This window comes from Megalops cyprinoides, chromosome 10 (genome assembly GCF_013368585.1).
Source record: "Megalops cyprinoides isolate fMegCyp1 chromosome 10, fMegCyp1.pri, whole genome shotgun sequence".
In the NCBI taxonomy this organism is placed as follows: Eukaryota; Metazoa; Chordata; class Actinopteri; order Elopiformes; family Megalopidae; genus Megalops; species Megalops cyprinoides.
In genome coordinates this window covers 18,806,414-18,825,071 of record NC_050592.1, presented here as the reverse complement: position 1 = coordinate 18,825,071, position 18,658 = coordinate 18,806,414, and the positions used below count along the sequence as shown (strand labels likewise).

The 18,658-nt window shown below is 39.4% G+C and overlaps 1 protein-coding gene across 1 annotated transcript in view; it reads right to left on the bottom strand.

Annotated features, from left to right (window-relative positions):
• Nucleotides 1-15,098, bottom strand: part of LOC118784855 (ataxin-1-like) — a 65,830-nt gene extending 50,732 nt beyond the window's left edge. The window contains exons 1-2 of the mRNA XM_036539304.1: nt 15,008-15,098; nt 6,291-6,381 (exon numbers count right to left, since the gene is read on the bottom strand). The gene's annotated coding sequence lies outside the window, so the exon portion shown is untranslated. The remainder of the gene's footprint in view (nt 1-6,290; nt 6,382-15,007) is intronic.
• Nucleotides 15,099-18,658: the final 3,560 nt, after the last annotated feature.

The following is an 18,658-nucleotide window of genomic DNA, read 5'->3' as shown; positions in this document are numbered from 1 at the left end:
AACACATTTACACCAGCCTGTGAGTGACCTCACTCCCCTGTCAGCCTCCTTACTAACACTGCTTCTTCCCCACCCCTACTCTCCATTCATGACAGCAAACAGAAGTCTATGCACCTCACCCCATACCATGCTGTCACTGTAAAGCACCTGCGGCATGAAAAGCCCTGGACACCGGTAATTACAAGCGTATGCTAGTTACACACTACTTAGAGGAAAACACAAGTGTTTATGAATGTAAGCATTGCACAAGTACAAGTCAATACGTTTAGCCTGAAATTTGAAAGATAAGTAACAGTATTTATGTTACTCATATTATTACTATTAGTAGTAGTATCACTGTTATTATTGTAACTTCAAAGCACAACAGATGACCTGCAAGAGGGAGCCCTCACAGAAAAATTACACATACCTGCCCTTTAAATGTAGAATCATTTCAAGTCTGCTGAATGCAGAATGCTGCCGATATCGTTTTCAACACGTGGGTTTGATAACACGGCGGATGTAACGATCAAGCTTAAGTCTAACATCAGCTTCTTATCACTGCTATTAGCAGGGAGAGTGCATGCATACAGCCTCCAGACTCATCGCTGACACCAGGTTGTTAACATCATGAGAGAAACACAAACACTGAAATAATGGGTGTCAAAGTCGATAGCCCGCTGCTCCTTTGCTACTTCCTAGACCACCAAAAGTCCTGTAAACCCACACATAATGCAGCTTGACACACTGTGCAATGAAAGTATTACTGTTGCTATTTCATAACTACCAAGTCTGCAATTAAGTTTGATTCGTAGATGCCACAGTGTACATATATCATTCATTGTATAACAGGGAAGAAATAACTTAGAATGATTCAAGAATATATAGTGTCCATAAATTTATTCATACCCCTCATAGGAACAAAAACATGCTCAATCAATTTCAAGATGCCATACCAATACACTGGCATTGTAGTGAGTGAATATGTTTCTTTAATGTAGCCTTTCTAATGTAGCCATTTTTACCTGCAGGATCCAGGTAAAAAATAAATGACCAAAGTTAAATGTGTAGAGTTAGACCTGAATTCGAGGAGCACCATGAAAACTAATGGGAGTAAAATGAGTCCAGACTATACAGATCAATAAAATGACTTTTCTGTTAGAGCAGCTCTAACTGCAAAACACACAAGTGTAGGATTCATAGTCATTTACATGCATATATCAATATATATAGCTCTGCTCCTGCCAAGAGAGGCACGCTGACTTTAAATTAGCTTGGCATCTTGATGTTCTTTCTGATCGGGATTCCTTCAGCGCATTCTGTGATATACTCCCATTGCTTATTCCAGAGACACAGCACATCTTCAGCTTCACCTAAATCTGTTCAAGGCCAACAGTTGGTCTCCTTAGGAAAATTATTATTTTCTAGACTTTTATAAAGGGATATTATGGTCAATCTGTTGACTTATTTCAAATTCTCATTATAAAACTGCACATACTACAAGCTGTGGCTACAGTATTAAGAATACCCTTGTGTAAAAGCACTTGGGGCTGTTCAATCTCTCAGTGAAGGGTCTAAGTAATTGCAGTAACCTCCCCAGTCAATACTCCTGCATGCTTTTATAATTAGAACCAGGACATATTTTAATAAATTCATCATGCCTGGTAGAGTTAATTGAATCATCATAAAGTAGTTAGTGGCCATGTAGCCACAGGAAGATAGAATAAGCAAGAGGGATGGGGAGAGTACAGACAGAAAGGGAGAGAGAGAGCAAGACAGAGCAGGAAAGTTATGGAAAGGCAAAAGCAGGTACAGTATGTGAGAGACACAGACTGATAGACAGATAAAGAGATAGAGAGATCATGCAAGAAAGTAAGGGAGAAAGTAGAAAAAGCAGTGAGAGAGAAGAGAAAAATACATTCAGGGGAAGAGACAGTTATGTCAGGTGGGATGCCTCCCTTTGGGTTTGAAGATAAAGTGCCTTTTTTAGAGATTACATTAAATTACTGACAAGTATTCCAGGAGTCTTGGAGGACTCTTGGTGCTGAGCTTGGTGTGGAGCCAAGTTTCTGCTTCCCACAGCTGCTGTGTCTGGAATCTCCAGACGTGCACTGCAATGCTCCACGTCGCCGATTGCTACTGCTTTATAATTGCGCGTGGGGTAAATTATGCCCATGGCTGCATGGAAATCAAAAAAAAAAAAAAGAAACACAAGCAATAGGCCTACACACTGCCAGCTTGCACAGCATACACCACATTACAGCACATAACGCCTGCCCTACCCTGTCCATTCATAAAGAGCTGGGAGCAGGATAGGTTTCAGCAAAAAAAGATTGCTTGTCCTGCTATTTGACTGACAATGTTACACATTCCACATCCAACCTCCCTCCCTTTCACCTCCACCTCTCAAAAGCAGTTCAGCACTATTTACAGAACCCTTCCTGAAGTACTCCTAGTACACACAATGCCAACATTCTCAGCTTTTCAAAAGGGGGAAAAAAAAAACCAATACAGCTTCCTGAGGCCAAATAAAAGACAAAAGGTTAGAAATAAAATAGGAGCAAAACATGTTCATAGTCAGCAAGTGAAACATAGTATTTTTTATTAAATTATGGTTAATTAATTTCACAAAATAAAAAAGCTCCACAGTTTAAACCCTATATGTGACAAACAACCTGATAAAAGAATTGCCAATTTCACATGAATGATAACAGGCCATTATTGCTGCAATAATGTGCAAAATGCACAGCACCAGCAACGCAATACTGGCAGTTTCTGAAGGTCAGCAATGGCATGACTGAACTCATTAAAATGGCACCGGTACCCTTTGCTTGCAGTTCACATGAGGCCCACCACTTCTATAATCAGATTGCACTAATTAGATGAACTCTGTGAACTAATACAAATAGGCCTTTTGGTGTAGTGCCCCCATTGTGTGAGTTAGCAGTCACGGACTGCAGAGCTACAGTCGGAGGGCAAACAACATGCCAGGTAAGAAAAAAAAAGCACTACGCTGAGTGTTAGCACTTAGTGATTTTTCATCAGATCTAAAGACATTTCAGGGGACAGAGTAACTGTCATACTCAGAAGTGATATTCACAAAGTGGTTTATGAAGGCCTAATGAAGTCACTGTTAACATATAACCCAAACCTCTTATAAGCACTACTGCCTGGCTGTGAAGCACTGGCATTCTCCCTTTTCTGGACATACTACACACATGATGTTTTAGGACATCATGCTTTCTTTCTCTGGTTAAGGCTTGTAACCTAAAAGTTGCAGATTCAATTCCCACGTGATGCGGTTCTCTTGAGCCAACCTGAAATATTTCAGTAATGCTTCTATCAGTACAAAGAAACAGGACAATGTGTAAAATGCTCACTGTGTGCATTGCTCTGGTTTAGTGCATCTGCTGAGCAAATAAAGTATTGTGATTTACACACCTTAGTAGTATACCTACCAACCTAGCCTGTCTCTTTAGGTTTCCACATCGAAAACTGAAGGTGGATACTCCTCTTCAGAACTAGTCTTTGCATTGTAAATGTATGTATGTGATGCATGTCACTTACACAAAATCCTAGATTTAGGTGTGAACTCTTCTATGATCACACTTTGTTGGTAGGAAGTGAACAGTCTATTTGACCTCAGTGTGGCAGGAGAATGTGGCCATGTTTCCCTCTTTTCTTTTATACCAAGACAATATCACCAAGAACTGGACCAGACTCCCACAATGGACAGCTGGTCCAAAATCTGACATCAGGCCCACAGATTGCAATGCCAGCCTCACCCCCTCTCCCTTCCAGGGGAGCCCCCAGAACATGTTATTCCAAGTGCTGTCTTATGGCCTAAAGCCCAGCAACAATGCACAGCAGCTCTGAGACAGGCATGGTCCCTTCAGGCTGAATCTGGTGTCCCATCACTACAGTCCTACCATGAGTTCAGAGTTGAACCAGGGTGCTGTGTTAGGGTCAGTAGACAAGACTTCCAGACTACTATGGGAGAAAATGATTGCTCACCTTTCCTGTTATTCTCTTTTCATATAAGCTATCCTGTAAAACATATTCAAATACAGCTGAATATACTGTAAGGTCAGACATCATAACATGTTAAATAATTTACTTCTTTGATACTTCTCCAATATCACTGCATACATTCCACATACATTTGGCCATATAGTGTATTTACAGTCGTTAGGAGCTTGACTTGTAACCTCAGAAACTGAACCTTGCAGATTCAGTTCCTGTGTGGGGCAGTGTCATTGCACTTTTGAGCAAAGTGATCAACCTGAATTGCTCCAGTCGTATTTCTAGTACATCAAATCCTAGATTTAGTTATGTTTGTTATTCTTTATTGATCTTTAACTTTCAGTCAATCATTTTAGGCCCTTGAAGTATTCACTAAAACAATTAAGCATATATTTGTTGAAGCAGGCTGTCCATCAGACTTTGTACTAGAACAAATAAGTAAGATACACCACTACACCTAGCTACAGTAACATACTCTATTGTGCTTTCCAATGCTGACATGGGTGGATGAATACGGTGGAGAGGACAGGCTCCCTTTATTGTATTAAGGCTAAAGAGGAAAGGTATTTCTGGATGTAGAATCACAGACAATGCATCTTCCCTCTAGTTTCCCCACACAATGTAATGCTGTCCCTCCAAAATAGTAAACTCCAGTATGATTTCCTTTGTGAATGTGGCAGAATCCATACAGTGTTGTACATATACCTACCTATGAGTGGGTTCAGGGATTTACTAACAAGTTTGACTGCTGCCTAACACAAATGCAGGACCTCCTTTTATGGTACACTGAACTGTAATAGAACACAAGGCTCTGGAGAGCAATGTAGCAAAGTAGTGCAATATCACCCAAGGAAGCTACCAAACCCTCCCAAGTCATATGCAGCTCTGTGAGTGATCTGGGCATAAGATGGTTGGTTCACAAACTATGATGATAATGCTGAAGCAGACACAGAGAACCCTTCTTCCCATGTACACAATGTAGATAAAAGATAAAATCTCACTCAGCAACAATTTTAGTGCTTGACTCTTGATGGATATATTAAAATGCTTACAACAGACAGCTTCCTCTGTGGAGCTGTTCTATATTAGTGTCATCAGGAATGCAGCTGCTGCTTCCTTGGTCGGCCACCAGATGGCCACATAATGTCCTGTGTTTTCCATTGTGTTCTTGACATTCATCTGTGTTGATTATTTCACCTCTATTGGCTATTGTGTACACCTGTGCTCTCTGTTATTTAAGCCCTGCCCTTTGTGTGTGTGTGTGTGTTTATGTGTGCATGTGCGTGTGTGTTTGCCTGCGCGCGTCTGTGGCTGTCCATCTGTCTCTGTAAGTCTGTGTGTCTGTGTGTGTGTGTGTGTGTCTGTGTGTGTGTATGTGTGTCTGTGTGTCTATGTACTCTTTCCAAAGCCTCTTTGTATTTCGTGAGTCTTCAGTAAAGGTAACAGATCTCCTGTGTCTCGAGTCATCTCTGCATTTGGGTTCATCCTGCTCCTTGTCACTAGTGTCTCATAAAACCAAACATTTCAGCTTTTCATAGACATTGCAGGGTGGCAGAGTGATAAGGAGTCAGGATGTATAACCACAGAGGCTACAAGTTCGAATACCATGTGCAGCCCAGCTGTCATATCTTTTGCTTTAATAAATATCCAATTATACAACTCAATAGTATGTTATATAAAAAGCATCTACATAGTACATTATTATACAGTAATGTTCCTTCTAACAAAAACAGAACAATTTTACAGATACACACCAGATATTCCCAGCCCCATTAAGCTCTCTGGTGGCTACGACACTTCCACATGCACCAGTAAATATCAAGGCAGAGAATACTGCCAGGTAAACAAGCTGAAAAGCAGTACATTGATTCTAATGGAGCATCTCCTCCATCTTCACCGGCACCACTTGCTGCTTGATTCATTTGCCTTAACATTTGTATGAGCCTGCATGACATGCTCACAGTGAGTGGATTCTCTTTAAGTTTGTTTTCTCTGAGCTTAGTCAATGGCACATATCAAATTCTTACTGACAAAACAGTACCCTCTGAAAGAATCTAAATTTACTGCAAGTTCATATGCTGAAATGTAATGTCAAAACGAAGCTTCTCTGGCCAAGCCTTCATATCTCTCATACCTTTCACAGATATGAAGATCATAGAATTTAACGTGTTACTATCATTGTTTCAATGAAGCAATCGGTTGCTGAAGCATATCCAAATGTCAACCAAATATCAAGGGGTGGTCCACTTCTCCATCAGTTATCTGAACAGAATGAATGGAATTTTTACCTGCAGATGACAACAGTGCTGTTCTTGTCAGGGGCAACGCCAACTTGAGATGTCTACACTGGCCGCTCTCTCTTCATGTGGTGACCCAACACTGAAGACACAAGATTTGTTACAGCATGAATTTCAGGCTCAATAAGATATTACTTTGGTCAATGACCTGAGTTGTCTAGCATCAGGTTGGGACAGTGTACTGTGGCAGTCATAATATCTTTTAGTTTTTACACATACACATCTCTGAGCCACTAAGCGTTGAACACTGCTAAAGAGTGTGGAAACCAGGCCCCTTGGAAACATATACTTTTTTATTTGTGAGTCAGAATTATAGTGCAGTGCCTGGTTTAGGGTCACAGGTTTTGTTTCAACTACTGTTCCTGCCACAGCGGCTATGGCTGGAAAAAACTGCTATGAAAATGTAAAATAAGCAATTCCTCTGCACATGAAAAAATGACAAAACACAATGCACACAAAAGGTTTTAAAAACAGATGTTATGCAACAAGATAATTAAAACCTGGGCTTTTGGTTCTTTGTTTCTTTACCTAAAGATGTCAGGTCTAGTTGCCAAGTATGTCATTAAATACCCACCATAATTAATCAAAAAACCTTTTATCTGGTATGTATTAAATCAATTAATACATAATTTTAATGACCAAATGTAGGCCATTCAACTGAATTGCTGCCACCATCAAACTCTGCACATTTAGTGACATATGTGCTAATCACCTGCAGCATCTGAAAAGCCCATTGTGACATTATTTGGAGCAGATTTTTTACTAGCCAGCTCAAATGACATCGAGACAGATTCTTAATTTGCCTCACAGAAAGACTATTAACATCCCTCATCCATCCAAAGCCTTTCCCCAAGATGTGCTGCACAGTATACATATGACCTCTAAGCTGCTACTATACACTAGCACAGGTGATACAGACTGCATGTCAGGTGTGCATATGAATGTGCTCGACTTACTGTTCATCTGTTGTAATGCTTGAAAATGTCAACAGAAAGGAATACTAAAAATGAACGGCCCTCATTTCTGACCAGAGAAATTCTACTTTTTTTCTATTGTAGTCTACTTATTTACTATTAAATTTCACAGCACTACATTGTTACTGTAGTTGTGAGGTAAAATCTTGCCATGGACAACCTTAATCTAGTTCATGTAGAGGCCAACAAATACAGCTTACCATACAGTTCAGCTTTCCTTGCTAAAACTTTGTCCTTGCTAAAATCACTTCCAATTGTTCTGTAAGTGTGTGTGTGTAAATACATATATATATATATATATATATATATATACATAAATATATATTTCCTTGGTAGCTTGAGGCTTTTCAGTGACTCCAGGACGAACAAAACATTTCCGTTTATTCTCACATTATTTCAATACACTCCTCATCTTCTGCATCTATCCAATATGTAATCCCACCTTAATATTTACTGTATGCCATGTTGCACATATGCGCTTATTGTTTTTTATCAGCTTGTCGGAAACAACAGTGTTACAATTCCATATGGTTATCTTTCATTTGACTATGGATATTACTTCTCATAAATTCAGCTTGATCAGAATGTGGCTCAGGAAGAAATGGAATCCCAGCATCTACATATTCAGTCACAGCTATCATAGCTTGTAAGCACCTGGCTCAAGATCTGGGCTGATACACAATTTTACAATTTGAGTGTGTTTGCACTGATTTTCAACAATAATCAACGAAAACAATAATCCCTATCCATACCAATATTTGGTACACTTCGATTGCTGCTCCTCCTCAGTTATCATGATTATCATGACTGTATTTCCCAAAATCCCTTTGGCAGAGACAGTTTCGAATAATGATCAAAGGTCTGAGGCCTTGGCTCACAGGCTTACATTAGGCATTGGGGTGAGGCGTGTCTGCACTGTTTACACGTTTGTTTGGATGTTTGTAGAACACAGAAAATCTTCTCAATAAAGGACTCGGCAAGCTCAGAGGCCCAAAGGGAGGTCATATAAATTCCACAAGAGCAGCCCGATATTTTCTCAGCTGTAAAGTTGATTTCCCCACAGGAAAGAAGTGCATTAGGCCCTGCATGCTGCCTCCACGCTGATGCAAGCTCCAGTACACAAGACACACCCTCTGATTTCAGATCTGTCTCTCCCTGCATTCAAACAAACACATTACCAATGCCCTTAAAAGACCCTCCTGGAGAAACCTGACACTGGTGTTTTACACTTACATTTCAGAGGGCTCCTGGAACTATCCGGAGGTCACAATGATTTAGACTCTTACCCAAACCCGCAAGTGCTCTGAATCACCCATAAGAATTGTTGACCCATAAGAATTGGAGTCTGAGCATGTTGACCCTGGCCTGCCCAGCAGACAGTTATATAGTATGGAGTACTTAATTCTCAGGCGGGTAAGGGTTGTTCTGTTTCGATTTGGTCTACTTTGTCATAAATGAGATTGTCATGGTTCAATCTTGGAGACATTGCATGTGACAGAACAAGCCACAGTCCAATCATAAAGAATAAACGGGCCTTAGTGTGTTAGTATGTTTACTACAAATGGTCACACTGGATATTGTCATGCTGAATTGAGGTCCTCTAAATGGGGGAATGATAGTTGTCCTAAAAACTAATAAAAAAAAATTATCTGGTATTGTTATCACAATGAAAAATAATTTACCCTTTCAATGACAAAGGGGCATGTTGTTATTACTCTCCAATGACCAGCTTTCAAGCCTGCCAAGCATTCATTGATTTTGTTTTACTATGCAATACTTCAACAGGATTTCCATGATGCGAGCAGTGACTTTCAGTTTTCCCACAGTCAGACACCGAAGTGGCTTCCCGCTGTGCGTTATTATGTTTTCAGGTACTCTTCAAAATATAATTCCATAATAATCATTTCATAACAGCTTTCATATACGTCTGTTGGTCACACTCGGTCACCTGTCTTCCTCTGCTCAAAAATCTGGAAGGAATTATAACTGGATTATGAAGAAGTTCAAGTTTTTCCTTTCATTTAGTTTAAAAAACATCATGGAGGATAGGGAGGGAGTATACACAGTAAGCTAACTAACTAAGCCCTAACCCAATGGTCCTCATAAACATGCCCACACAGAGGGGTCTGTTGTGCCCATAAAATATGGTCTAAATAGGCTCAATTAAATTCCCACCACTTGATCATTGATATCATGAAGTTTAATAGGTTTTTTGTTCAGTTTAAAGAGGTGCATTTGTCATACTTACTGTAGCTAGGTCACGCGATCATCAATAACATTTTGCCCTCCATGTTCTGATGAGGCTGAATATATGATAATTATACATGATTATAAATTCGGACAATAAATGACAATAAATGATGCAACCAATGTCACCAATAAGTGACAATAAATGATGGTGAGGACCACAGCCCCAGCCTGTTACCTACTTGTCTTATTGATGCAGTGTTTGCTTATTAGCTTAGTATGTTGTACTACCCAAGCAGCGAAGCATAAGATCATTCATTCATTTGTTGCTCTGGTACAGTTCAGCTCAGCTGTTCTCAGCCTGTGCTGTGTCACTGAGGACTTATCGATTCTACACACTGAACTCAGGTCAGCATCAAGCTCTCGTCTCCTTCTCTCACCAAATAACTGAAAGCACACAAGGCTCAGCCTGGGTAATATTTAGATCTGAGACTTCCAAGGGAAAACCAAGCTGCTGCTGTAAGAGGTGTGGGCGGCTCCTGTGATTCCACTGAGCAGACAGGCAGGCAGAAGGGTTCACTTTCACAGTCACTTGGCATCTTACTGATCAACAGCTGATCGCCTTAAACAGTTTTGTGTTAATGAACTATGACATAAGTTGACATGTTTCCTTTTAATGTTATCGCTATACTTTTTTTGCCAAGTAATCTGTTAAGACAGACCAAGCAAATAAGGTATCACAGTCCTACACATTTCAGTCTATAATACACATATAGCTGCAGGCACAACTGGCAGGACAGGCATATTCTTATTCTGGGTCATATTCACGTAAATTGGGTCCTATTCACCTATTAGCTCCTATTCACATAAAATCCAGCATGACATATTGACACGGCTCTATCTGCTGGAGCCTGGTGGGATAACATGCCTAAAAAATCCCAGGTAAATTTATGAATTTGGAGTGGTAAGGATTCTGTAGTGTTGTCTGAGCTTGTCTGTTTACAGCTTATCACCTGGGAGTAAGACACAGAGTTTGACTGTCTCTTGTGTGTGTGTGTGTGTGTGTGTGTGTGTGTGTGTGTGTGTGTGTGTGTGTGTGTGTGTGTGTGTGTGTGTGTGTGTGCGCGTGCATTTGTAACAGGGAAAGAGAGAGAGATTGAGACAGGGCAACAGAGAGTTTGTGTTTGTCTGTGTAAAGTGCATATATGTGATTGTGTTGCGGTCAAAGTCGCATGGTTGGTACCCTGTAGACCTGGGTTCGAGGCCAGGTGGGGTGACTGCTCTCGCCCTTCACTACAGTAGCCATTATTTTCATCTGTTATTGTTTAAACTCAGTGCACTATTTCATTGTCAGGAACAATATGTCTGTTTCAATTTTGAAATCAATTGCACAAATTGTGATTAAAATGTGCTCATTTGCATATTACACACATTCAAATTAATTTATTTGTGGCAGTGATAACATACAAACTACAAATTCACATATTACATTCCATCTGTAGAAATGACCAGACATACCATGTTTCAGGTCCAGCACCTCATCAGAGGATTAGCTAACGTGTTAATAATAAAAGTAGTAGAAAATCTAATGTTGGAGAGGCAGCTTTTTTTTAACAAATTTTTGAACTTTTGTCAAGCCTAATATAGCTGCCAGGGACCTATAGTGGCTAATCAGATACAACCCACTCCCCTCCTACTCATGTATAATCAGAATCAAATGTAAATAATCAAACAGCAATTTTACAGCAATTTTAGCAAAAGGGCAGACAAAAAAGAAGAATAACTACAAAACACAGTGAAATGCAATGGGGTGCTTCACAACTCTGGTTCCCTTTCAATAAATACAATCACATAAAACTCATTGAGAAAAGAAAATGCATATCCTCACAGCACAGCCAGTTCTTAGATGAGTATTAATCAAGACTTAAATTATGGACACTGATCAGTCTGTTAAAATTGTGAGCAACCAATGGCAAACTGTTTCCTGTAAATGAGTAAATACTATAAACTAGCATTTTTCTGACCTGATAAAGCCATATTGTATGTGAGAGCTTTTGTTTCATTAATTAGGATGGATTCTAGCCCCTAAACAGATAATTGAATGAATAAAAATCTTATTAAATGATTAATTACCCATATTACTAATTTGTTAAAGAATCACTAGTGAACCAGTAACAAAAATAGCTTTTAGCTGTGAATTTATTTCATAATAAACACTATCCCAACAACACAACAAATTCAAAACAAAACAAAAAAAAAAACAGCAAATGCCTGTCAAGCAATGTCAAACTCAGATTGGTGTTCAATTAACAGAAAACAACAACAAAATTCTCATTCAAATGGAATGAATATTCAGCGTACACAATGCTCCCCCAGGATCGTGGGTTAAGAAGCCCTAGTATACACAGTACAGTCAGAATGGACATAGTATAAAAGCTGTATGGTATGTGAGTTAGAGGTCATTGCAGTGAGCTGAGGGACATGATAACAGGTACTATATCTAGCACCGAAGCTAACAATTTCACTAAGGGCCACAAGATAAGAGTTTTAATTAAGTTCTTCTACACAAACCAAGAGCTGAAAGAAAACTATGCACACTTCAGAATCCACTCACACTAGCCCAGAAAAAAATGAAGTGGAAGAATCTTTTTCATCTCAGTTTCATCCTGAAATGAAGCTAAAATGGCCCCCTCGAATTCAGAACAGCAGAAACAGACTGAGATCATCTCAATGAAAGGATGGCTAAAAGATAAAAAAAAAATATATGAAAGAGGGAGAGGAGCAAAGTATTTCAGACAGTGCTGCTCATTTTTATTCATCCCCATCTCTCTCAGCACACACAGTGCAATTTCATAATAATTGTAAAATTATTTAGATACTGATATTTATACACTGAAATAAAATGTAACTCATGGACATTAAGCACTTCATCTTTTATTTGATTGCACTGAGAAATATTGTATGTTGTATCTTCAGGATAAATATCCCCTAGACTGCAGAAATATGAGAGAAAGAGGCTTTCTCTTTAACTTTGATTGGTGGTTAAGGACTACGAAAGCACACTCAAGCACACTAAAGTAGGTTTCTGTTAATTTTATATTTTCTGGGGAAAAGCAGGGAAAGTGGGGGAATGAATGCCATGGGGAAAGGTTTCCTTAGACATGGCAAAAACAAACAGTTAGTCAATGTCCCCTTCTACCCTTATTTATAATCATTTGGTATGTTCACCCAAACACTTTCCCTGAATTGTATTGATTACATTACTACCTTACACGCATTTTAAAATAATCTGTCCCTTCAGCAGTTGGTGAGTAGCTGCACCCACCTCTTAAAGCATGCGTACACAAACATGAGTGCATACAGAAGCATGCATACGCCAGAAGGAAGAGAAGGAACGCAGAGTACCAAGTCCCCCTGGTGATAAACGGTCTCTTCTGTAACGCTGCCCAGGTGCTGGCACGGCTCTTTCAGATCTACGAATGTGCTTTCTCGAGCCAGAGGTGGAGGCGTCTACCACGTTCTTTTACTTTCTTTTAAGCCAAGAAGTTTATGCGGCCTACCCAGCACCTGTCAAACCCCATTTTGAGCTATTTTTAAATATGCCGATTTTATCAGAGTTTCTGACGGCATTGCCAACTGTAAAATAAAATTTGTCTCTGAGGAATGTAGGGTATGCAAACTGATAAAGAACAAGTCCACAGAGCAAATAATAAAAATACATATAGTTGTTTTATATTTTGTTTATTGTACATACATAACAGTATTTAAAATTAAAACATTTGTTGGTCTGCCTGCGTTAGCTCTTCCTTCACAATAGAAATTCCATTTTGACTACACATTAAACAAGTTTAAATAAAAAAAAACAATAATAATACTACATTGTTACTCATTTTGGTGTATTTGTATAATTTCATGAGACTACATCAGAACGCATCAATGTAAATGGAAAAAGGAACAGCAATCAGCGTTTTGTATTCACAAAAAAAAATGAGAAAAATGAATCGAGTAGTTAGAAAACGATGACAATTAGTTTATTACCCAGCAGTAACAGTAGCAAGCTTCCGCATATCAACAGTATAAATCACTTGTGTAGTTAATAGTATTATTTTAACGCAATAAGCCTTCAGACGCTTAATTAAATATGAAATATGACAATGTCTATAGTGGAGACTAATGTTGTTCAACGCAATCTCCCTACAACCGGAGCACATACTGCCTACAACAGCAGTGAATGGATTTTCCCGAGACAAAGACACTTTAAAGATCAGTACAGTGTGTTACAGCAACCTATGGTCCAGCCTAACTGCCCGATTGATCACGGCAGAAAGAGCGCTGACAGGAATCTGCTGCAAAGGCAGCGTTGATCCCCTGGCAGCCCATCAAGCTGCGCCCAGATCAACCTTGTCTGCTCGTTCCCTTCAGACTGAACAAATGAACCTGAATTGGATGAAAAATATACATAAAAGTTGTCTGCATAATTTCATGATTATTCGCTTCCAATGTATATGATGAGCTAAAATATACACGTATTGTTTTCGCGCACAACGCACAATTATGTGCATTAAGAAGGCTTAGCTATTAACTTTAAGGAAGGACTGGATTTTCAGTTGTCACGCAGTTTTCCTGACCGTAAACAAAATGCAAAATAGGCTACTGCTGCATATTGTATAATAGGTTACTATGAGCTCTACAGCCGATTATATAACCAAGAGCTATGACATCATGGTTACTCGAGCCATCTCTACCCGTTCAGAAAAGTGTCCTTATTCACTCACTGATATTCCGAATGTGTCATTTTCAACAGCCAGATACGGTGAAATGTGCAATAGGCTACTTATGTCAACATATTGTCCGTTTTAAAATATGGTGCTTGGCTAAAACTGCCTGCTGCTTTACTTTTCTGTAAGTTATTGGTGGAATTGCCTCTTTATAACAATTTAGAAACAGAATCATGTTCTCACGTCACAACAAAATTCCGACATTACTCATTAACAATGTTTATGCAGCGCATGTCTAAACTACAGAATGCCAGCTGAAGTCCTGAGGAAATCACGAACCGTTCTGCAAGTAGTAGTAGTAGAAGTAGTTGTAGTAGTGGCAGTGTACTACATGTACTATAAAAACCACGATTACAAGGAAGTACTCTATCTTGTGTAATACGATGTAAAACCACTAGAGGAGGTGGTGTGGCGCAGCATCGAAGTACATAGCCAGCCTGTCCTACGATAGCACCGGCTCAGTGGGCTCCCTTTTCGGCTACAAATCTCCACACCACCCGTTCTTTAGTTTGGCAGTTCACTTAGCACCACGTTTTTGGTACGAAATGACAAGTAGCCTATCAGACTGTCCAAGACTCATTTGCACTTCAGAATTAATAATGTCTTGTTTTAGTGGCTAAAAGTAAACATTTTCAGATTAATTTTAACACCGGCAAATGTTCCTTCCTCCTTCCAGAGAGCCATTTTTCTTACTTCTAGGTAAAAGAACTGCGCACGTAGCGCAGCTGCAAACACAGTACAACTATCAGTTTAGAATAATAGCACTTACTGCACGGCGTAATGGAACCGGGAAAGCAGTGCGAATTCTTGTTGCCAGGGCTTTTTCCAGCAGTGACGTTGGACTCGTCTCCCCTCTACTACGAGAGTGATGTCTGCGGTAAAGGCTCCCTCCCGCTCGCTCGCTCTCTCTCTCTCTCTCTCTCTCTCTCTCTCTCTCTCTCTCTCTCTCTCTCTCTCGCAAGGACACCAACAGATACGTATTTTAAAATAGCATGATATCATCATTATTGACAGACTTTCTTGTAGTACATAGTGCATACATAACCGTCCAATGCTTATGTTAAAAATAGTATAGACAATTCATACTTCCGAAAGAAGAAACAGTCACTCCGCACTAGGCAGAGTCGAGATATGTGAAATGTGTATGCATAGTGTCCTCCATATTCATATCCCTGATCCTGATTAGGGACAAAAACATAACAGAAATCATGTGCACATTTGAATTTTTTGCTTAAAAGGTTCAAACATGTTATGCTTTAATATTAATAATACTGCAGATACAAAATCATCATCTTGATCACACATTTTGTTTTGCCAAAAAACATAAGGATTACATGTATTCACTCACACCCTGTAGTTAGTACTTTGTAAATCTTCCTCTGGCATGGACCGCATTGATGAGACACTTCCTATACTGTTTTATCATATGCTGACGCTTCAGGGGAATTTTTAATCATTGCTCTGGCATAATTGTTCTAGGTCCTTCAGATCTTTTGGTTTGCATTTTAACCTCTTTCTTGTGTTCAAATCACACATGTTTGACTGGATTTAGACCTGGGGACTGAGATAGCCAATTGAAAAGACTGAGGCACCTTTCCAAGTAGGCCATCCATTTAGGGGCATTAAACTCACCTCATCTGCCAACCATACAATGCCATTTTACACCAGAGAGTTCATCATGCGTAATTTTGTTGGGTGGAGAGGCAAGGCTTTATTTAGCTACATAAACTGAGGATGATTAGATTGCCATCTTGAGAGAGACAGAGTGGACAGGGCACCAGGGAACATCCCTAATCTTTCCTTTCTTTTATATACAGTTTTCATGGTATCTGAAGTGCTGTTGTTTATGTGGTATTGTCCATGATGAGGATCAGCAGTACTGCTGTTGTTTTTTTAATAGAGCATTGAATAGGATTGCAGCCAGGAAATGGAGAAAAAAATATCTTAAAAAATATAAGGGGAAATAAGGAGACAAATGAGGGTGCATCTGGGGCTGCAATGCACCCCTAAGCACCCCCATAACGCTGGCCCTGTGGACAGAGGTAGAGTAATATTTATGGATATGAAGTTTTTTCATTGTACTGTATTGTATTGCTCAAACCAACCTGGCATCATTGGCAAAAGTTGTAACAGTAGTCAGAACAGTGCAACAAGTCAATGGAAACCTGTTGGTGCATAAATGCTTCAACTAATACACAAATACATAAAATGTACAAAAATTCCAAAAAATATACAGTTAAGACCTGAAATATAGCCAGACAAGTCTGATGTGACCTAGTACCTATAGGATGCACACACTGTTGAAGAGGATATCCAAACTGACAGTTTGCATACACGGAGAGCCCATAAATGACACATCAGGGTTTTACCTTCCAAAATAATGGGACCTTAGTGCAGAAATTAGGCAAAGACAAATTTCACCCTTATAGTTAGTTAAATGTGAGCTTAAATCAATGGTAAAATGGATATGGCTGATACATGCATTACATTTGTTGTCTGGCTGCAATTTTTCAGCACATCTGGAAAGGCCCGGCTTAGTCAGGCACATGTGAGCACTCAGTCCCCCTGCTGGTGACAGTGGTAAATTGCTAAAATAAAAAAAAAAATAGTGTGTGGCTAAAATGTAAACATTGGAGAAAAACATACTACCTACTTAAAATGTGACCTTGCAGAAAAATAGTCTCATCCAAAAATCATTGAAATTTCTTCCTGTCTAGACCAAAATGTTCAGTGTAATTTGGCTTCATTTTGATATCAGTCATTTTTTTAGCAGACCATTTTGTTTCTGTGACTGATGAATAATGTCTTTTGTGCACTTTTCAGTTTTTCACACGTAGACTAAGCTTAGGGTTTTCTTTTTTCACCCTCTAAGGAAATAGTGCTCTTGGAAACATTTTGCAACGATGTAACAGCAAATGGCACTAAAACAAATAAACTGTAAATGGCACAGTACCAAATAAAAATGGATTGATTTATTGATTGATTGACTGAATTGTCAGTGAAGATTTGTAGTCACATGATGCCTTCATAACATCTATAAAAGGATAATCTTTATCTGTCAGGATAGGGACGCAGTTCTGTTACATATATAGTTTCAAGGATTTTTTAATACAATGTTTTATTTTCTATTTTATTTGCTATGCCAGCCGTTTATAATAAGGTTAGGTATAGACATGGTTTGGTTTCTAATTGTAATCTGTTAATACTTGTCAGACAGAGCATCTAAAAAGAAGGATGATACCTGATATATAAAATGCACACATTATGTTACAAGCCTTAAAGCATATGACTTAATTAATGACTTCCACAGAGAGATCAACATTAATCCAGAGGAGCTTAGTCTGATCTTGGCACAAGATTTCCCCGTTTACACCTACTCAGAGGGTAGAAATCAAACTGAATATGCAGCATTTGTAAAACATCCTGGCATGATTTCCAAATCTTAATACGGCACAGTTCCATAAAATGGAAAGTAACTGCTGTCCCATGCAAAACAAGCAGGACTCCAGTGCGGAGGAGTCTGGAGATGGCCTTGCTGGGAGTCATACCACAGGCAGGCAATATTACCACCTGGCAGAATGGTCCAGACACTTTAGTAAGGTCTTAATGTTCCACCACCAAACTTAATCCTGGAAACATCAGCCTGCCTACTGAGACTGACACACTGCCCTCATCTTCACCTGGGAACACTGCTGCCCTTCTGCCAATTTAGTAGTTTTGGCCAGGGCCCCAGTCAGTCTGTGTTACATCATAGTTGGCACATCTTACCCCCAAGTGGGAGTAGTGTATATCCCACTACTTACACCAATGTGCTAATCCCCACACACACACACACTTTTACCAAGAGCTTGAACGACCAGGAAATTATTTCACATTAACTTGTATTCTCAGTGATCAGAAAGAAACAAAGCGTTATTTTTTTCTATCATAAAAGTAAAGAAAAACATTCTGTAGTTAACTTTGCAATTTTCCATAAATTTAATTCATGTCCACATGATTTTTAACATCTGATTGTTTGGGAATGCTATAAAATCTGTTGGATCATTGCATCCTGGCAGAAACAGGATACATTTGCTTCTCTTGCCTGCTCTGATGAACAAAACATTCACCTGTCCAGGCAATGTGGACCTAACCCCATCCAACCTGCCAAAACCATAGTTTTGCCCACATAAGAGTAATTGACAGAAGGGCTTTGCTTTGATCCCTCTCAGTAATGTGTGATTCAGCCGCTTGTTCTTATGATTACGACTCAATCACATAATATTCCTTTTCACAGCCGAAGCAGCTCGAGACAGCTCAGTGACTGTGACGGAGCACCGATTGGCTCTGTGACTGTGACAGAGCATGTGATTGGCTCAGTCACAATTGAGCATGTCTAATGAATGCATCAGAATAAATGTCAGATCCTTCTCTCTGCAAG